The sequence below is a fragment of the Sapajus apella genome, unplaced genomic scaffold (assembly GCF_009761245.1).
Source record: "Sapajus apella isolate SASKATOON/1434 unplaced genomic scaffold, GSC_monkey_1.0 scaffold54, whole genome shotgun sequence".
NCBI lineage: Eukaryota > Metazoa > Chordata > Mammalia > Primates > Cebidae > Sapajus > Sapajus apella.
Genome location: NW_022436994.1, coordinates 12,012,870 through 12,032,579, shown reverse-complemented (window position 1 = coordinate 12,032,579; position 19,710 = coordinate 12,012,870). Strand labels below are relative to the sequence as shown.

At 39.2% G+C, this 19,710-nt stretch overlaps 1 long non-coding RNA gene across 1 annotated transcript; it reads right to left on the bottom strand.

Moving 5' to 3' along the window:
• Positions 1 to 327: 327 nt before the first annotated feature.
• Positions 328 to 15,671, bottom strand: LOC116527408. Its single transcript, XR_004258533.1, has 2 exons — positions 15,477 to 15,671; positions 328 to 441 (listed from the first exon to the last, which is right to left on the bottom strand). It is a non-coding gene; the product is annotated as an uncharacterized LOC116527408 (long non-coding RNA).
• Between the last annotated feature and the right edge of the window lie 4,039 nt (positions 15,672 to 19,710).

Here is a 19,710-nt window from a genome sequence, read left to right as displayed (position 1 = left end):
TGAGGCAGATGTTGGCAAGGTGTTTAGACATAGGAGGAACAAGGAAAAGGATGAACATTTTAAACTGCTTTCTGTAACCACCGATGTCCTTCCTCCAGCCCCCAGTTGTATGTGCAGGGACCTGGTTTTAGCCTGTAACCCAAATCTCCCAGGACTGATGTGGTGATCAGTGTGGGTTTCCAGGCTATCTGATGATTAAGAACTTCTAACTTCTAACCATGACAATGTACAGTCATCATCTAGTGTATTGAGAGACTCCAACTCTTACGCAGCTACAAACGTCCTGAGATCTCAGGGGGTCAAAGCAAACAAAGTTACAGAAAGGAAGAATGCAAAATATTCCATTTATTTTCTGGCCCACCACCAGGCGTCTGCTTCTTATTCTGTTTCCGTGTAAGTGTGTAGTGCACGGTCCAGTCCTTCATTCTATGACTGGTTGACCTGAAACCCAAGTATTAGGAAGGAATTAGAAATCACTGACCCTGCCACGGGCAGAAGCTGCAGTACCCTTCTCCTGAACTATGCTTCCACCCGTTCCTGCTGCTCAGCTCTTTCCTCAGGGAAGGTAGATGTAGCATATAGTCAGGAGCCCTAGCTCTGCCTCCTCATACAAGGATTTTCTCTTTGCAAACTATTCTATAGTTACGCCAACTCCATCTGAATTGCGTGAGCAACACAGTGGCAATGCAGAATAAAATGATCTCGTCCTGGGTGAAATAACAATGCTGCTTTTGAGCCTTCCTATCTGATCCATCAGACAGAATAGACCAGGATCTCTGGTAGAAATATGTACCACGAAGAAATACAATGAGTGTTTGTTTCAGTGTTTGGATCCATATGTCAATGGATGGAACACTCTGGAAAAGGGATGCACTATTTTTATTATCAATTACATGTACATTATTTAACTAAAAATATAACAAGAGGCCATTCAAAACACATAGCAGCATACCTTCGAGTCCTCTCCTAAAGACCTCCATATCTCAAATTGGTGATAAACCAGAGAACTATAAAAGTTTATATAGTTTTTCCCTCAATGTATCCCTGGAAATCTTCTTGAGAAGCAAATCATCATAAAGTTGCTCATATTTTCCTATAGGGACAGTGCCATTATTGGGAGTGGAAATATTGATGAAGAATCTTGACTAAAATAAATCATAAATATGGCCACCGACCTACCATAAATGCAAAGCCATAACTGCTATAAACCTCAGTGATCACTTAACATTTTAAAATTATGTTCTAAATCACAGAGGCCTATCATTTTATTACTATCAGGGACTTTAGGGATTATCTTGTCCAGTCCACAATTTGGAGATAAGAAAATCTCAATCAAAGATGATTAAGTGATTTGCTTAATTTACTTAGCAGCAGAGCCAGGAAAGGGCCATGGCTCCATCTTTCCCTCCTGCTGAGTTCTTCCTTGGCAATCCCCCACAAGTTAAATAGGTACATGCTGATAAGAAAAGGGTGAGAATACACATGTAGTAGATGGAAAAATTATTTTATAATCGTGTGACCAAATGTTAATATTTCTATTATAATAAAATATTAATTTGAGATCATTTAATATTCTTTTAGTCTCTCTCTCTTTTTTTTTTTTTTTTTGTAATAGAATCTCACTGTATCACCCAGGCTGGAGTGCAGTGGTGAGATCACAGCTCACTGCAGCCTCAACCTCCCCAGGCTCAGGTGATCCTCTCACCTCAGTTTTTGTATTTTTAGTAGAGATGGGTTTTCACCACGTTGCCTAGGCTGGTCTCCAAGTCCTGGGCTCAAGCGACCCACTCACCTCAGCCTCCCAAAGTGACTGGGATTACAGGCATGAGCCACTGTACCAGGCCTTATTCTCGGAATTTAGGAGAGTATTTTAAGGGCCAAAACAATCACTTTTTCTTCTTCCTAATAAAGTTTCCTAAGCAATCATAGACTCTCAAAAAAAACCAGGAGTCTTTTACAAACTTTTTTTTTTTTTTTTTTTTAGAGAGTACGGCTTCATTGCCAGACTGGAGCGAAGTGGCACAATCAAAGCTCATTGCAACCTCTGCCTCCTAGGTTCAAGCAATTCTGCCTCAGCCTCCTGAGTAGCTGGGACTGCAGGTGCGCACCACCATGCCCAGCTGATTTTTGTATTTTTAGTAGAGATGGGGTTTCACCATGTGGGCCAGGTTGGTCTCCATCTCTTGACCTTGTGATCTGCCTGCCTCGGCCTCCCAAAGTGCTTGGATTACAGGCATGAGCCATCGTGCCTGGCCTACAAACTTTTCAGGTAACAGACCACAAAGCAAATATTTTAGACTTTTCAGGCCATAACGTGTGTGTCCACACAAACTATTCAGCTCTGCCATTGTATCACAAAGGCAGCCAAAGGCCATACACAAAGGAATGGGTGGGGCTGTGTTCCTATAAATGTCTACCAATAGACACTACAATTTGAATTCCTTATAGTTTTCATGTGTCACAAAATGTTATTCCGCATCTTTTTTTCCTCAACCATTAAAAAATATAGAAACCATCCTAAGCTTGCCACCTTACAAAAACAGGTGAAGGGCCATATTTGACTTGTGGATTTGTTAGCCTGTCTTAGTGGGAAGGAAAAGGGTGAGAGGTTCAACCTGGAAAGATTTAGTTTCAAAATTTGTTCATGCCTTGAGGTTGCAACTTAACTTTTCTGTCTTAATTTGTTCATCTGTAAATGCAGGTGATGCTGTCTATTTCATAGGGTGCTTGTGAGACCAAGTGAGCTGACACTCATGGAGGGCCCAGTGTAGACCCTGAGAATAACAGATCTTTAAATGTTAGTTCTCTTCCTTGCCTTTTCCTCTTCTTAATCCTCCTACAAATATATATATACATGTACATGCACGCACACACACACACACACACACTTTTTGCTTCTTAAAAAAGTTACTGGCTGGGCACGATGGCTCGCACTTGTAATTCCCGCACTCTGGGAGGCTGCGGTGGGTGGATCACTTGAGGCCAGGAGTTTCGCGATCACCTTAGGCAACATTATGAAACCTTAACTCTACAAAAAATACAAAAATTAGCCAGGCATGGTGTTGCATGCCTGTAGTCCCAGCTACTCAGGAGCCTGAGATGGGAGGATTGCTTGAGCCCAGGAGATCAAGGTTGCAGTAAGCCAAGATCAGGCCATTGCACTTCATCATTGATTGCTTGAGCCCAGGAGGTCAAGGTCAGGGTGACAAAGCAAGACTCTGTCTCAAAAATAAAATAAAATAAGAGTTACTCTCTTTTCTTATCTCTTTCCTTTTTCCTTTTCCAAGTTACCTCCTATGGCACTGAAGTACATGAAGACTTACCCAAGACTTGGGTTGTGATAGTTGGAAAATAAATTTTCTTTGTAATTTGTAATTTTGATTTCCCTTTGCTATTTTCACTCCTTAAAAGAAAAAACAAAAACCATACCAACAAACCACAAACAAGAAACCTCACATCTTTAGCAGTCCAAATGTAGGAAGCAACAGATCTGAGGACTTTGGTGAAATACTTGAGCTGGCTTCCATGAACATAACTTTTATATAACAGATTTTAGGTTTCAGATGTTCACAGGGAACTTCCAATTAAGAGTTTTTAATGCTCATCTTTTAAAAGTCTTGATAGTCACTGTCAATGAGAAATTTCATCCACAGAGACAGGTAATAAAACATTGAAAATATTTTATTTTGCAACCATTCAAAATGGTACAAAAGTTGAAATTATTAAAATGTCTAAAAGCTCTTTTTCTTTCATTGACAGAGGTGGAAATGAGAAAGGATTTCCAAAGCAATCAAACAGTCTTAAACAGAGCATTTCAAGATAATGGTGGAGCTTGCATTAGCAGAATCCATGTTCAGTGTGAGGGCAGACACCTTGCAGCTAGCTAAGCCACGACTGAAAGGACATGTCATCTACAACGAGACATGTATTCAATTATGGGAAGACAGAGTTTCCTACTTCACAACCATGAGCATCTTGGGAGGCTCACTGTGCCCCTGGTGCGCCTGGAATATGAATTTCACCAGCATCTCCAGAAGCACCTAGTTCACAGTCACAGTGGCTTGCTCCACGGCTGCTGCAGAGGGAGACAACCAAGCCTGGTGTGCTCAGAGCATCTGCAGCAGAGCAGGAAGCGTTAGTTGGGGCTTCCCATTCCTGCTCCTAGAATTGGAATATGCCTTTAGACCTGCTCTGCTACCCTTTGAAAAGCCCTGCACAAGGCTGCTCCCATCCTGAGGCTACCAGCTTGGCTACCCCAGGGCTGAACAAATCAATTTCTGTTGGCACATCTGTAACTCATTCATGGCTCACCAATTGGGAAGTCCTGAATTAAATAGTTCTGAAGCATGAAAGCTCTGGAGCCAGACTGCTTAGGTTTGAATCCCAGTTTCTCCTCTTCCCAGCTCTGTGTCTTTTGGGTAAGTTAATTAAAATTTCTATTTCCTCGCTTTCTCATCTATAAGGTCCTGGGCCTTTGTTTACCTTAACTGACTTTACACATGAAGTGCTTTCAACTTTTCCTCAGTACTTAATAAATGTGAACCATGACTGTTACTCTAAGATCCTTGAGTTGAGCATCACTTAGTGACTGAATTTAGATACGGGTTTAATTGTTGAGATCTTTACCCTCCAAGTCTTTTTTTTATTCTCAATCACTTAATATTTATTTATTTATCCATTCATTTAACAAACATTTATGAAGGCACCTATTATCTGCTGGCTCTGGGCTAATGTTCCTGCATTCACGGAACTCGCATTCGAGTGCGAAAGAAAGATTTCAAACAAATAAATGTAAATATGGAGACTGAATGTGATAAAAGTGCTATGAAGGAAAACTCAGGCACTACAAGATAATTTAACAGGAGCACTAAATTATTTAATTCTGTTTCAAAGGTGGCAGAAAATTGCATTTCAAGCAGGGGACATGTAAGCGTTGAGTAGGAGTTGTCAAAGAAGGTGGGCAGGATCTGGGAATAAACTCCAAGGCTCAGGAAATAACATGCATAAGTCCTTCAAACATGAAGGAACTTCGTATATATGAGAAGTAGAGAAACCAGTGGGATAAACGTCACAGGTGTTTGTGTGTGGATAAGAATGGGCTCAGGGCTTGAGAAATAAGGAGTGGTCAGATCTTATTTGGCACTTATGGGTAACCTCAGGGAATAACCTTTTTTGGAGTCTTGCTCTGTTGCCAGGCTGGAGCACAGTGGCATGGTCTCGGCTCACTGCAACCTCCGCCTCCCGGGTTCAAGCGATTCTTCCGTCTCAGCCTCCCGAGTAGCTGGGAGCACAGGCGCGCGCCAAACGCCTGGCTAATTTTTGTATTTTTAGTAGAGATGGGTTTTCACCATGTTGGCCAGGATGGTCTCAATCTCTTCACCTCGTGAAGGAATTACTTTTTTAACCTAAGGTTTTGAAGGTTTTTCAGTAGATTAGAAAGATGATCCAAACTGCGGTGCGTGTGGAATGAACTGGAAGGCAAAGGAAGCTGAGAGCCTATTAGGTGCTATTTTCAGTAACCCCAGGTAAGAGATGACAGTGATTTAAATCAGGTGATGGTGGTGGAAATGAGATAGGCAGATGGGTGACGGTATGTTTGGTAAGTAGATTGACAGGATTTGGTTAAAAATGGGATGTGGAGGCGAGATGAGGAAGGAGGAGAGAATTTTGATTTTCCCTTGTCTGTTGACCAAATAGGTAGATGGCGGTACCAGTTTACTGGGATTTGAGAAGAAAGATGAAGAGTTTAAGTTTGAACATGCATTGAAGTATTTGTGAGACAGTTAGGTGAAGATGTCTGGAGAGGCAATTGACTATATCTATAAAATAGTAGATTACTTTTTTTTTTTTTTTTTTTTTTTTTTAGACAGAATCTCACTCTGTCGCCAGGCTGTAGTGCAGTGGTGCGATCTCGGCTCACTGCAACCTTTGCCTCCTGGGTTCAAGCAATTCTCCTGCCTCAGCCTCCCCAGTATCTGGGACTACAGACGCATGCCACAATGCCCAACTAATTTTTGTATTTTTAGTAGAGACGGGGTTTCACCATGCTGGCCAGGATGATTTTGATCTCTTGATCTTGTGATCCACCTGCCTCAGCCTCCCAAAGTGCTGGGATTACAGGTGTGAGCCACTGCGCCCAGCCTGAATTACATTTTTTAAGGCAAAGGGGAGTCACTGACATGTAGTTGTTATTTGAAACCAATGGGCTGGGTGCTGTGGCTCACGCCTGTAATCCCAGCATTTTGGGAGGCCAAGGCAGGTGCATCACCTGAAGTGAGGAGTTTGAGAGAAGCCTGACCATGATGAAACCCCGTCTTTACAAAAAATACAAAATTAGCTGGACCTCATGGTGCATGCTTGTAATCCTAGCTACTTGGGAGGCTGAGGCAGGAGAACTTGAACCTAGGAGGCAGAGGTTGCAGTGAGCTGAGATTGTGCCACTGCACTCCAGCCTGGACAACAAGAGTAAAACTTGGTTTAAAAAAAAAAAAAAAAAAAACCAGTGGAACAAATAATATCATCTTGAGCATGAATATAGGGTGAAAGCCAAGGTGACCTAGTTCACAGCCTGAAGTCCAGCATGTAGGCTGAATGCAGGTGAAGGAGGCGACAGCGAAAGAGTGGCCAAAAATATAGAAGAAAATCCTGTCTTTACAGGTTGGCCAACGTGTGACACGAGAGCGAGGAAAACGGTATTTCAAAAGGGTTGACTGGCTGGCTGGGTTGAATGCTGCTGAGAGAGCAAGTTGGAGAGTATTTAAATGTGTCATGGACTGAGCAATAGATGACATCGGTGACTTTAGCCAGAACATTATATGGCCTACAATGCCTGAAATGCTTGTTATCTGGCTCTTTACAGAAACGTTGGCTGGCCCTTGATTTGTAGTGAGTGATTTTTCTAAATGCCAGATATGATTCAATTCTTTCTCACTGCTCTTAAAATAAAATCCAAAATTTTTCCTTTAGTGAAACCTGGATCCTGGCTTCATGCTAATCTCACGCTACCTGCCCACTGCCCCTTCCACTTCTCCATCTGTTCTTTGCATTTCCCTCCGCCTATCAATCTTCCTCTTGCACTTTTTTTTCATCTTTATGCATAAGATTATTTCTGTTTGGAATGCTGTTTTTTCCTCCCTATGTTCTATCTTCCTTTCACCCCACTGTTAATGTTACACTACAAAATTTTGGTCTTCTTTCAGATAAAAAACCAAATGTATTTTCCTTAAAAGTGATTTTCCTCACTCTCTCCATCTAATTTGGTCATCCTGTTACACTCTCTCATGGTAGTCAGCCTTATGATTGTTTTAAACAGCTTTATTAAAGTATAATTTGCATTCCATGAAATTTATTCATTGTAAGTATACAATTTAATAATGCTTAGTAGATTTATAGTTGTAGAGTCATCACTGCAATCCCATTTTAGGAAATTTCCATTACCTAAAAAAAAAAAAAAAAAAAAAAAAAAATCCCTCATGTCTACGTGCATCAATTCCTGCTCCTGCCTTCAGTCTTTGGGATTGCTAATATGCCATCTAAGTTTGCCTTATGGAGACATTTCATATACACAGAATCATATAATATATAGTTGTTTACATCTGACTTTATTTACTTAAATAATGTATTTGTGGTGTATTTATGTGTAGCATCTTTTGCTGAATAGCATTCCATTGTACAGATGCCCTACATTTTGTTTATCTACTTATCAATTGATAGGCATTTTGCTTGTTTTCAGTTTTTGGTGATGATGAATAATCTGCGATGGACAGTCATATAAGTGGCTTCATGTGGACATATGTTTTAATTTCTTTTGGATAGATTCCTGGCAGTGAAATTGCAGGGTTGCATGGTGAGTTACATTTCACTTTTTAAGAAACTGAGAAATTGCTTTCTAAAGTGGCCATACTATTCTGTATTATGACTGGCAATCTGTAAGTGTTCCAGTTTCTCCATATTCTCAACAACACTTGGTGTTCTCTGTTTTTTTGTGTATAGTTATTCTGGTGAGTGTGTAGTGGTATCCCATTGTGGCTTTAACTTTTGTTGCTCTGTAACAACTTTGAGCGTCTTTTTATGTGTTTATTAGCCATTTTCATATCTTCTTAGTGAAATTTCTTTTAAAATATTCTGCCTATTTCTAATGAAATTTTTTATCTTACTGTGTCATGAGAGTTCTCTACATATTCTGGACCCAAGTAATTTACAAGATATATGATTTGCAAATATTATCTCCCAGTTTGTCTTGTCTTTTCTGTGAGGTGAGGCACAAACATTTTTAATGTTGATGAAGTCCAATTTATCAGCTTCTTCTTTTGTGGAGCATGTGTCGATTTCTTATCTAATAATTCTTCACCCATCCCAAGATATTGAAGATTTCTCCCTTCAGTTGTTCCGGAAGTTCTATATTTTTAGCTCTTAGATTTAAGTTTATAATCAATTTTGTGTTAATTTCTGCATATAATGTGAGGTAAGGGTCTAAGTTTATCATTCTGCTTTGTGGTTATCCAAAGACTGCTGTACTCATTGTGGAAGAGACTATCCTTTTCCTTTCTATTTGTCTTTGCGTTTTTGTTGAGCACAGGTTGAGTATAAACATGAGGATGTATTTCTGAACTCGCAAGTCTATTCCACTCATCCACATGCCTATCCTGCATTAATACCATACTGTATTTATTACTGTAGCTTTGGAGTAAGTTTTGAAATTTTGTAGTATGAGGCTCCCATATTTTCTTTTTTCCCCCCAAAAAATTGTTTTAGCTACCTTAGATCTTTTGTTTTCGTATAAATTTTAGAATCAGTTTCTTAACTTCTACAGAAATGCCAATAAGAATTTTGATAAGGATTGATTTCAATTTAAAGTTCAATTGTCAAAAGCTGTTATATTATTTTTGAGTCTTCCAGTTCATAAATATGGACTGTCTCTCCATTTATTTAGGTCTTCTTTAATTTTTTGCAGTGTTGTCTAGATTTTAGTTCATATATCTTGCATATTATTTGCTAAACCTAGCCCTAAATATTTTATTCTTTTTGCTGCTATTTTGAATTCAATTTTAAAAATTTTATTTTCAGGGTTTTCTTTGCTGGTAAGTAGAAATACCATTGATTTTTGTATGTTGATCTGGTATCTTGAACTTTGCTAAAATAGTTAATTAGTTCTAGTGGTTTTAGGACTTTCTACATACAAAATTATGTCATATGCAACTAAAAAGAGTTTTACTTCTCCAATCTAGCTGCCTCTAATTCTTTTTCTTTCCTTTTTTTCTTCCCTATTGCACTGGCTCTCTGGTGCAACGTTGAATGAAAGCTGCAAAAGCAGGCCACTGATGTTAGGTGGAAATCATTCAGTCTTCTACGGTTAAAAATGATGTTAGATGTGGATATTTCACAGATTCTCTTTATCAGAATATATAAATCTATTTTTATATTTTTGGTGTTTTTTTTTTTTAAATAATGAATGGATACTCAGTTTGTCAAATGCTCTTTCTACATTGATTAATATGTTTTATAAATCATTTATTCTATCACTATGGTATATTATATCCACTGCTTTTTGTATTTTAAGCAAATCTTATGTTTCTGAGATAAAAACCCACTTGGTCATGGTGTAGAATTCTTTTTGTATGTTGCCAGTTTTGATTTGTTGATATTTTGTTAAAGAGTTTTCTATGTTCATCAAGAATATTAAACTATATAGTTTTCTTTTCTCATGATATCCTTGTCTTTGGCACTCTGTAATTCTTCTTTACATTCTGGATTTTATACACACACATATGCATACACATGCCGTATATACTGTGTGTAACCCAATCATAGTGTGATTAACGTGCATCTCTCCAACTAGACTATAACCTCCACGAGGTCACAGACAGTGTCTGTCTTGTACACTTCTCTGTATCATGCATACTGAAGCCACATAAACAGAAAGGGTATCCAGGACATCATTATTTTATATTTTGATTTGAACTTGAAACAAATATTGTCACCTTTATGACCAGCATTTTTAGCACCCTTTGCTCTTATTTAGCTCTGGTAAACACACTGCAAACAAGTGGGATTTTTTCTTTCTTTTGTTGATGTTAAATGTTAATGAAGCAGTGTACAGATACATCCTTCTAACCTTCTTTGTATTGGCTCTTCATTTCATACTCTGAAGGCGATTTTGAACCTAGAATCTGTTGTCTTCCATGAGTTATTGTATTCTCTTTAAATTGTGTTAAAATGCCTTCTTGGTTTTTCCTATATATGATTAAGATGTCACCATAACTCTCTTCATCCATTTGGGCTACAGTAACGAAATACCATAGCCTGAGTGACTTACACAGAACAGAAAGTTATTTCTCACAGCTCTGGAGGCTGAGAAGTCCAAGAGCAAGGTAACACAATGACTTCTTGATTGATGAATGGCCATCTTTTCACTGTAACTGCACATGACAGAATGGGTGAGGGAGGTCCCTCAGGCCTGTTTTATAAGGGTGTGAATCCCATTCATGAGAGCTCTGCCCTCCTGACCTGATTACCCTTTAAAGGCACTATTTCTCAAGTCATCACCCTGGGGATTAGAATTTCAACATATGAATTTTGAGGAGGACACAAACTTTTGGTGCGTAGCATTATCTTTCTTGATTAGCACATTGACTTTGTGCTTGGGTTTGCTTTCTTTTTTTGTCTTTCATTTTTCTGAATTCAGTTGAAATTGTCTGAACCAGTTTATTGTTTACTCTTTTATGTCTCTGTCTCTGAGCTGATGGGCTCCAGGGGAGATGTCCACCACCTTGGTAACATGTTAAAATTACAGATTCTCTAAGCAGTCAAATTACACTAAACTTGTTTGTCATCTCATTCCAAGCTTATCTAAGGAATAATTGTGTTGTTTTCATCATGCTTTCAAATATTCAGCTCAATCTGATCTTTGACCATTGCTACAAAATGCTGACTCAAAATGCCTGTCTTCTTATAAACAAATGCTACCACTTTTGCGTCCGTGAATTAGAATAAAGAAGGCAATTTGTGAACCTGTCAACCACACTCTGACATCCAACAAATATAAACATCTAATGGGTTGCTTTTCTTCATCAATAAATGGTAGCATTATCTTTAGGGCTTAGAACTCTGTGTTTTAAGTGGCATGTTACAGAGAAGTGCTCAAGAATGTGACTGTTCCTAGTTAGGCTCTAGCTCTAAGTCAGTTTCCTAATCTGTGAAACAAAAATGACAACAATTATAATTTATTTGTTTGCTGTAAAGATTGAATGATATACATTATGTAAAGCACTAGTACAGCGCCTGCCACATAGGAACTTCACAATATATTGTTTTGTTATTGTTGCTGAACATGATATAAGCATGATGTCTATTTTTGTAGTGATTTCTGCATGATAGAAAATTATCTGTGACCCCTCATGCAATTAGTGAAGGTTTGAGATGATGTATTTTTTGATGAAACACAGATGATCTCGCATTTTCCTGCAGTCAGTAATCTCTGACAATTAGCATTACCCACCGAAAGGAGACATTTATTATCTAAATCAATAACATATATAGTGCCTTTCCCTTTGTTTTTGACTCAAAATAGCTTGGATCCAACTAAAGAAATTTAATTTTTGTTAAATAAATCTGTAGGCATCTATCTTCTATTCATTACATTGTGTATTAAGGCAAAGTGACTTTGTATGTGGTATGTACAGCATTGTATGCATCTGCTGTTGCAGTGTTTCAGGACTGTAGTTTGGCTCTGTGTATGTACAAAGTGACTAGGAAATTTATCATGAGAAAATGCTGACTCAAAATGCCTGTATCCCCTAAGAAAATATTTATCAGGAAGATCATTGTAGACACTTGGAAGGGAGTAAAGAAATTATAGAATTCAATTTAGTAGCAAATCTCCCTGGCTAGAGCATCTCTAGAGTATATGATAATTTCTGCAGTGTGAGGAATGACATATATAATGAACACCTACCTATCATTTGACAGTTTCTACAAATAATCTCACTAGCAGAATCAAGTCCACGAATGTTCACAAATCTATTGGAATTCCCACTGCTCCTTACACATGTTGTACTTCATTTAAACAGAAGTAATGTAAGAAGCCATTTATTATTTTACTCATTCAACTGTCAAAATATTGAATAGCTGTTATGTTTATCTGGAAAGATGACCATAACATGTATGAAGAGTATTATATATTTAAAAGAGTATATATATATATATATATATATATACTCTGTGTATATATACTATGTGTGTGTATAAGTATATACCCATGCAGGAATAGGGCAAGTTAGGAAGAATCTGCACTAAACAATCACCTCTTGTTGACAGAATTTTGATGAGCAAGGTGTGACAATGTTCATTTTCTTTATTATATAATTAACAAAACAAGTGGTATATCTGATGTACATGTTTAAAGGTTTAACTACAATGTAGTAAATGAAGGGTCAGGGACAAGAGTGGAAACAAGAAGGGCAAAAATGTGTATTTCAATGAAAGGTAATGTTGGCTTGCACCAGAGTGAAATGAAGTGAAAATGGAAACAAAAGTATGAATTTGGAACACATTTTGATTGTAGAGACAGCGATCTTTGTATTTCTGATAGAGAGGGAACAGGGTGAAATAAAGGCTGACTCCTGGTTTTTGGCTTGAGAAACTGAGTAGTTGGTGATGCTATTTATATATTCAGAATCTGTGCGTTCAGGTAACTCTAAGGTGTGCAGCATGGCTAGAACGTACTATTTGTGTTAGGCCATTCTTGCATTGCTATTAAAAAAAACCCTGAGACTGGATAATTCATAAAAGAAGTTTAATTGGCCCACAGTCCTGCAGGCTTCACAGGAAGCATGGTGCTGGCATCTGGTTGGCTTCTAGGGAGGTGTCAGGATCTGACAATCATGTCAGAAGGCAAAGGTGGAGCAGGCATGTCACATGGCGATAGCAGGAACAAGCGAGAGAGAGTGAGACAGACACAGAGAGAATGAGGGGGAGGGGAGTTACCGCACATTTTAAATGATCAGATCTCGTGAGAACTCACTATTGTTAAGACAGCACCAGACCATGAGAGATCCGCCCCCATGATCCAAATACCTCTCACCAGGCCCCACTTCCAGCATGGGGGATTTCATTTCAACATGAGATCTGGGCAGGGACAAATATCTAAACCAGATTACTCCTCATCCATCTATCCATTCTCAGCTGTCCATCAAGCATTCACCGCATGCAAAGCCAGGGTTCTAGATTCAGGAATGACAAACCAGAGTCCCATGCTCATGAAACTTAGTGGGGGAAGTCAGATAAGAAGTAAACAAGGAAAGATTTCATAAGTCACAGAATAGATTTTATATGAATTTAATAGTTATAATAGGCCTTACTAATATACTCAGTACATTAGTTTGTGTAGTAGTTATACTAGTCTTACTGTTCAGCAAGCCAGAGACTAGAGGATGAGGCAATGCCTGATTATAGGTGCCCTGCAAAGAAGATTGGTTTTGACAAAGTATTCTTTAAAGATAGAGATTTAAGTGAATTGAAAAGTGAATTGAAGTCTGGGCTGATCCCGGCATCATAAGGCAGAGTCCCCTCCGTCTCTCCCTCCCTCTCTCCCTCCTTCCTTCCCTCCCTTCCTCCCTCATACCTTCCCTTCCTCCCTCTCTCTTTCCTTTCCTCCCTCCTTCTTTTCCTCATTCCTTCCTTCCCTCCTTCCTTCCCTCCCTCCTTCCTTCGCTTGCCTTCCTTCTATCCCTCCTTCCTTCCTTTTTTCCTTTCTTCCCTCCTTCCTTCCTTCTCAGGGTCTCACTCTGTCAGCCAGGCTGAAGTGCAGAGGTACAAACAGGGGTCACTGTGGCCTCAACCTCCTAGGCATAAGCAATCCTCTCACCTGAGCCTCCAAAGTAGCTGGGGCCACAGGCACAAGCCACCACACCCAGCTAATTTTTAAAATTTTGTAGAGATGGGTATCACCATGTTGCCCAGGCTGGTCTCAAATTCCTGGGCTCAAGCCATCCTTCTGCTCCGGCCTCCCAAAGTCCTGGGATTACAGGCATGAGCCACTGCACCTGACCAGTCTTAGTTTTCTAACTAGTCTTTAAGTGAATTCAGAATTCCTGGGGCAGACTCTCTCACTGGTTCAGCATGTTTAAGAGTTACTTTATGGGACTATAAATAATGACAGTGTTTAAAAATCATGACAGTGCAACATTTAACAGAATTAATTTAAAGAAACTCACACATCAGAAATTGTCCTTATTTATCAGCCTAAATACCTTTTTGTTGTTTTATCTATTCCGAAGAATTTTGAAGATACTTTCTAACTTTACTTTTTAAGTTATTCATGCTACATACATTTTATTTATCTTAATACCTGGGAGGGATTTCATTTTCTCTGCATTTCCTGCAGACTGGCAGAAGATAGAACCCAGTGTTTCCCCCGAGATATAGCAGTGCCTTGCAAGGCAAACCAGAAGATCTGCATCTATTTTTTTTTTTTTTAATAGTTAATACCACAGGATGTGGTCTTTGGCGAGAGCTGTGGAACTAGACTAAGGAGTGTTCTTCAGGTCCCTGGGCCTGTAATTATCCAAGGCATACATGCCAGATGGGCCACGTGCCATCGCCATGGTGACCCGTGGCAAAGGCATCTCTCTCCTGGCAACTTGAGAACAGCAGATCCAGCATGGCTGGTCTCGTGTACACCTTCTGAGTGCTTACTGTAGATACAAAATGAGGGAAGCGGAGCTCTCTGCAGGCTATGACAAGAGCTCAAAGCCGAGTTACTGGCACTTCCGTGTCTATTACTATAACAAGAAAGTGCCTCCCCCTTGCCAGTGACAAGTTTAGGTGCCTATATTAACTAAACGGGAGAACTGTGATGTTTCTTAGGGGGAAAGGTTGAGAGACACTGTGGGTCAATGTCTATATTCTTGCACCTTTTGATTTTTCAAGAAATCATAAACATCTTGATGGCTTTTTTAAAAAAATAAGGAGTCTCACTCTGTTGCCCAGGCTGGAGTGCAGTGGCCTCAATTCATTGTAACCTCCTCCTCCCGGGTTCAAGCAATTCTCGTGCCCCAGCCTCTCGAGTGGCTGGAATTATAGGTGTGCGCCACCACGCCAGGCTAGTTTTTTGTATTTTTAGTAGAGACAGGGTTTCTTGATGTTGGCCAGGCTAGTCTTGAACTCCTGATCTCATCTGATCTTTCCGCCTTGGCCTCCCAACGTGCTGGGATTACAGATGTAATCTAGCCCCACTAGATCTTGACGCCTTCTGAAATTCCTGCACCTGTGTGCTGCAGGGGCTGCAAGGTGTCTGGTGGGGTTAGATCAGAGTCATTTTTGTCCCATATATCAGGATATTTTTCTGCTATAAAACACACACAACAACAACAATAATAAAAACAGCAATGACCTCAAGCAAATAGAATAGCTGAATAGAATGATTTGCAGAGGTTATTACCAACTCACCTACCCAGAAATATTCTGAAATCACTTACTCCGACAGCTCAGCAATGTGAGGCTGCTGGGTTTGCTTCACTCTGATTGTGTTGGCTGTCTCCTCATGGTCATGAGATGGGCTGCCCAGGCGTTCAGCAGCGTTTCCCTACCCAATAATATCCAAAAGCAGGAAAGCAGGCACGAAGGCCTCTGTCTCAGAAGTCTATCAGGAGACTTCCCAGTATGTCCATTGGCCAGGTGTGGGCCACATGACACCCACCTCCTGGCAGAGGGCACTAGAGTTACCGTGAATGCCAGTTAAGGCTCAAACCCTGAGAACACTGACACCTGATACCCCAATATAATCAGAGTTCTTTTGGCAAAGGAAGAAAGGCATCTAGGAGTGTCTGCTGGCTCCTGAGAAAGGATAGTCATTGAAGGCTTGTTCTTTGCTTGTTTCTTGCACCAGGTGAGGCATCTCACAAGATTCTATTAGCTTTCTCATTCTCCCTAAAATTCTCAATCTCCAGAGATTCTCTGATGACCTGTATTTTTTCTTAGTTTCACTCACATATACCAGTAAGAACACATAAACATAAAAACCCGACAGCCCTTCAAACAGCAAATTCTGCAATACTAAGTTTTGTGCATTTATAGGTGTAACAGCCTCTCACCCTCTAATTATTTCATCCAAACATTTCTTTCTTAAGATCTTTATTATACTCCTACTGTGTGTCAGGTGTATTCTCTGTCCTGCAGTAGCACACCAGTGTAATGAGACATACCATAACTATTTGTCTACCTGGTCATTTTCTTCCATGTAATTTGAAGTGCCAAAAAAACAAATTTCAATGCAACAAATTTTACTCAGATAAAGGAAAGAAAAAGAACGTAACTAAAGAACTTGGCCACTAGGATCTAGGGTGGAGAGAGAGAAGGTGTGCGAGTAAGTACAGGAAGACCATGAGGAAGGCGGATATGGGCGGGAGTGAAAAAGAAAGACAATGTAAGAAAAGGGTAAGGAGTTTTCATTTCTATTTCGGATAGGAAAGGACCATTTCCCTAAACCATTTGGACTTTGGGACTTCTGAGTTTAATTATTAATAAAATCTGGGGAATTTGACTTGTATATGTTCTCTTATTCTCTTTTTAGGAAGTCCATTTTATGGGCTGAATATTTGCACCCTTCCAAAATTCATATGTTGAAGCTCTCACCCCAATATGTTGGTATTTGGAGGAGGGGACTTTGAGAAGTGATTATGCTTAGGGAGGTCCTGAGGGTGGGACAAGTGTCCTCTCTCTGCCACATGAGGACACAGTGAGAAGGTGGTTGTCCACCAGCCATGAAGTGGGTCCTCGTGAGGAAGCAATCAGTACCTTGATCTTGGACTTGCCAGCCTCCAGGACTGTGAAAAATAAATGTCTGTTGTTTAAGCCACCCGGTCTATGGTATTTTGCTATAGCAGTCTGAGCAGACTAAGACAGTCCAGATCCTATCAGATTCCATTTGCCAGGAAATAAACTGGTTTTCTTTAGGGGATGGGACGGGATGGGATGGGGGTGAAGGTGGTCTCCTGGCTGTGCTTTGATGGACGGATCCCAAGGTGCTCAGCCACTGTTTATTTGCTAGGTGCTCTATTTTCAGCAGGGGTCTCAGCCCCAGTCCCTCTCAGGGAATTTGCAGCACAACTGGTTTCTTGCCAAATTAATACCCCAATGGCTACATCACTTAGCCTTTTGTCCACTGTGTCTTTTCCTGCTCACTTTACCGTTGTGAGTTAATAGCTTTTAAACATTTCTTTTCTCACATTTTAGTGAAATTTCAGGAGAAACAGAAGTTAAATGTTTGTGATCAGTCTGCCATTTTAAACAAGTTAGTCTAATTTTCTTACCTAATATTCTCTTTGTTAAACTTTAGCATTCAAGCCATAGTAGCATCTGAAAATGAGTGGACAACTTTTACTCTTTTATTATTCTTAGACACAGCGTGTATAATACTAAGAATGTGAAGAGCTATCTTTTTATTAAAGATTTGTCATAACAGAGGTTTCAAACCATCTAGTCCTGATGTTTTTTGCAGGGAGAGTAAAGATTTTGCTTCAGGGATTTTATCTTTTCTTCCTTCTACTTTTGTAACTACTTTTTTTTTTTAATAATTGATTGTAGATAATTATCCCATTAGTCATTCCAGAGAACCTCCTTTTAGTTTGTTAAATTACATCTTTTTTTTTTTCCAATTTCATAAACTTTTATCTTTATTATTTTGTTCCTTTTGCTTTCTTTGGGCTTATGCCGTCCTGTTCTTTTTCTAGCTTCCTGAGCTGAACACATAACTGATTTATTTTCATATTTCCTGTTTTTTTTCACATACATGTATGATAGGATAGAATTTTCCCTCTCAATGTTGCTTTTTTGTTTGTTTGTTTAGACAGAGTCTTACTCTTATCACCCAGGCTGGAGTGCAGTGGCGAGACCTCGGCTCACCGCAGCCTCCGCCTTCTGGATTTAAGCAGTTCACCTGCCTCAGCCTCCTGACTAGCTGGGATTACAGGCACCTGCCACCATGCTCGGCTAATATATATATATATATATATATTAAGATATTTTTTTTTTTTTTTAGTAAAGATGGGGGTTTCATTATGTTGTCCAGGCTGACCTTGAACTCCTGACCTCAAGTGATCTGCCTGCCTCAGCCTCCCAAACTGTTGGGATTACAGGGGTGAGCCGCCACATCTAGCCTCCAATTAGCTTTAGAACATGGTTCAAGATTTGCTTTGTAGCACTTGGACTGCAGTTAGTTTAAAATACTTTGTAATGTTGATTGTGATTTTCTCTTTAATTCATGTCTTTCTAAAAATTCATTTTTAGTTTACACAGTATTTTTTTTTTTCTCTTTTAATTGTTGATACCTAATTCAATTGTTTTCAGTAAAAAAAAAACTTACGCATGAACATTAATGTCTTGGAATTCATGGGTATTCATTTGTTGCTTAATAATTGGTCAGTTTTTATATATGTTTCCTAAATAACTGAATGTTCTCTTTTTCAGGAGTAGAGTTTAGTTATGTATTCCAGATTGATTGTAATCTCACTAATTTTTTGTCTTATTTATTTACCATGCTTAGAGCATGATATCTTAAAATCTTCCATGTTAGTTCTAGATTTATTAACTCCTTTTTACAATCCTTTGCATACACTTTGAGATTCTGTTTTTAAGTGCGTTCAATTTCTTGATTATGGAACCAATTGTTTTCTTGATCATTTTATAATATGTCTTTTTTTTTATCCGTGTTAGACTTCTCATCTTACTGTATTTTTCCAGCATCAGTACAAATATTTTTTTCATTAGTTTCCTTTTGGTGTGTATTTTTCCAGTATATCTTTTGCCATCTTATTATTTTTGAATTTGTATTTGTTTTTAGCGTTTCATGTAAGGGACATAGAAACATATATTTGGCTCTTGTTTTTGTTTTTCCAAGACAACTAAATAGTGTGTCTTCAATGGGTGTGTTTATTCATATTCATTATGATTATTGATGCACTAAGATTTATGTCTGCTGTCTTATTTTGTATTATTATTCATATTTTCCCCCTTGCTTCTGTTTCTTTTCCTACTTTTGTGATTAACACTTTTTTTTTCTCACTTTTCTCACCCTGCTAATTTCAGAGTTGAGGTATGCATTGTCTATTTTTAGTATTTATCTTTGAATTTTTACCACAAACATTTAACATTCTAAGAAGACTCATGTCTTTAATTCTGATACATTGTAAGCAATTTTCCCCCTGTTAAGTTCTGCCTCATTGCCATTTCCCTTGTCATATACTTCTGGAACTCTCTCAGGTGGATGATGAAGTCTCTCAAGGATAACTTCAGTTGCAGCCACGTATCTACCCTTCTATTCATTTTATCCCATCCCATCCCATCCCATCCCATCCTATCCTGCTTCCTTCAGTGTATATTTTACCTGAGAACAAACACCCTGTAAGGTTCCTGCTTCAAAGAAGCTCTGCTTCTAAAACCCACTGTTTAAGTAATTTGCTCAAAGCCACACAATAGTGAAAGAGTGCACCACTGCCTTAACTATGTCACTGTAGCACCCCCTGCAAAGGGGCTGTTAAAGCAACTCCCTCCTCTCCACCATCCCAGTCCTACTTCTGGCAGCCCCCAGTGGATGGCTGTCTCCAGCTTCCACTCTCACCGGACTGCTGAATCCTGATGGTCTGTAGGCCTTGGCTTGGCATGCACAGCTGGTCCTCTTCCCAGGTCCCCTTCAGCTGCTCCTGGGGAATGTCC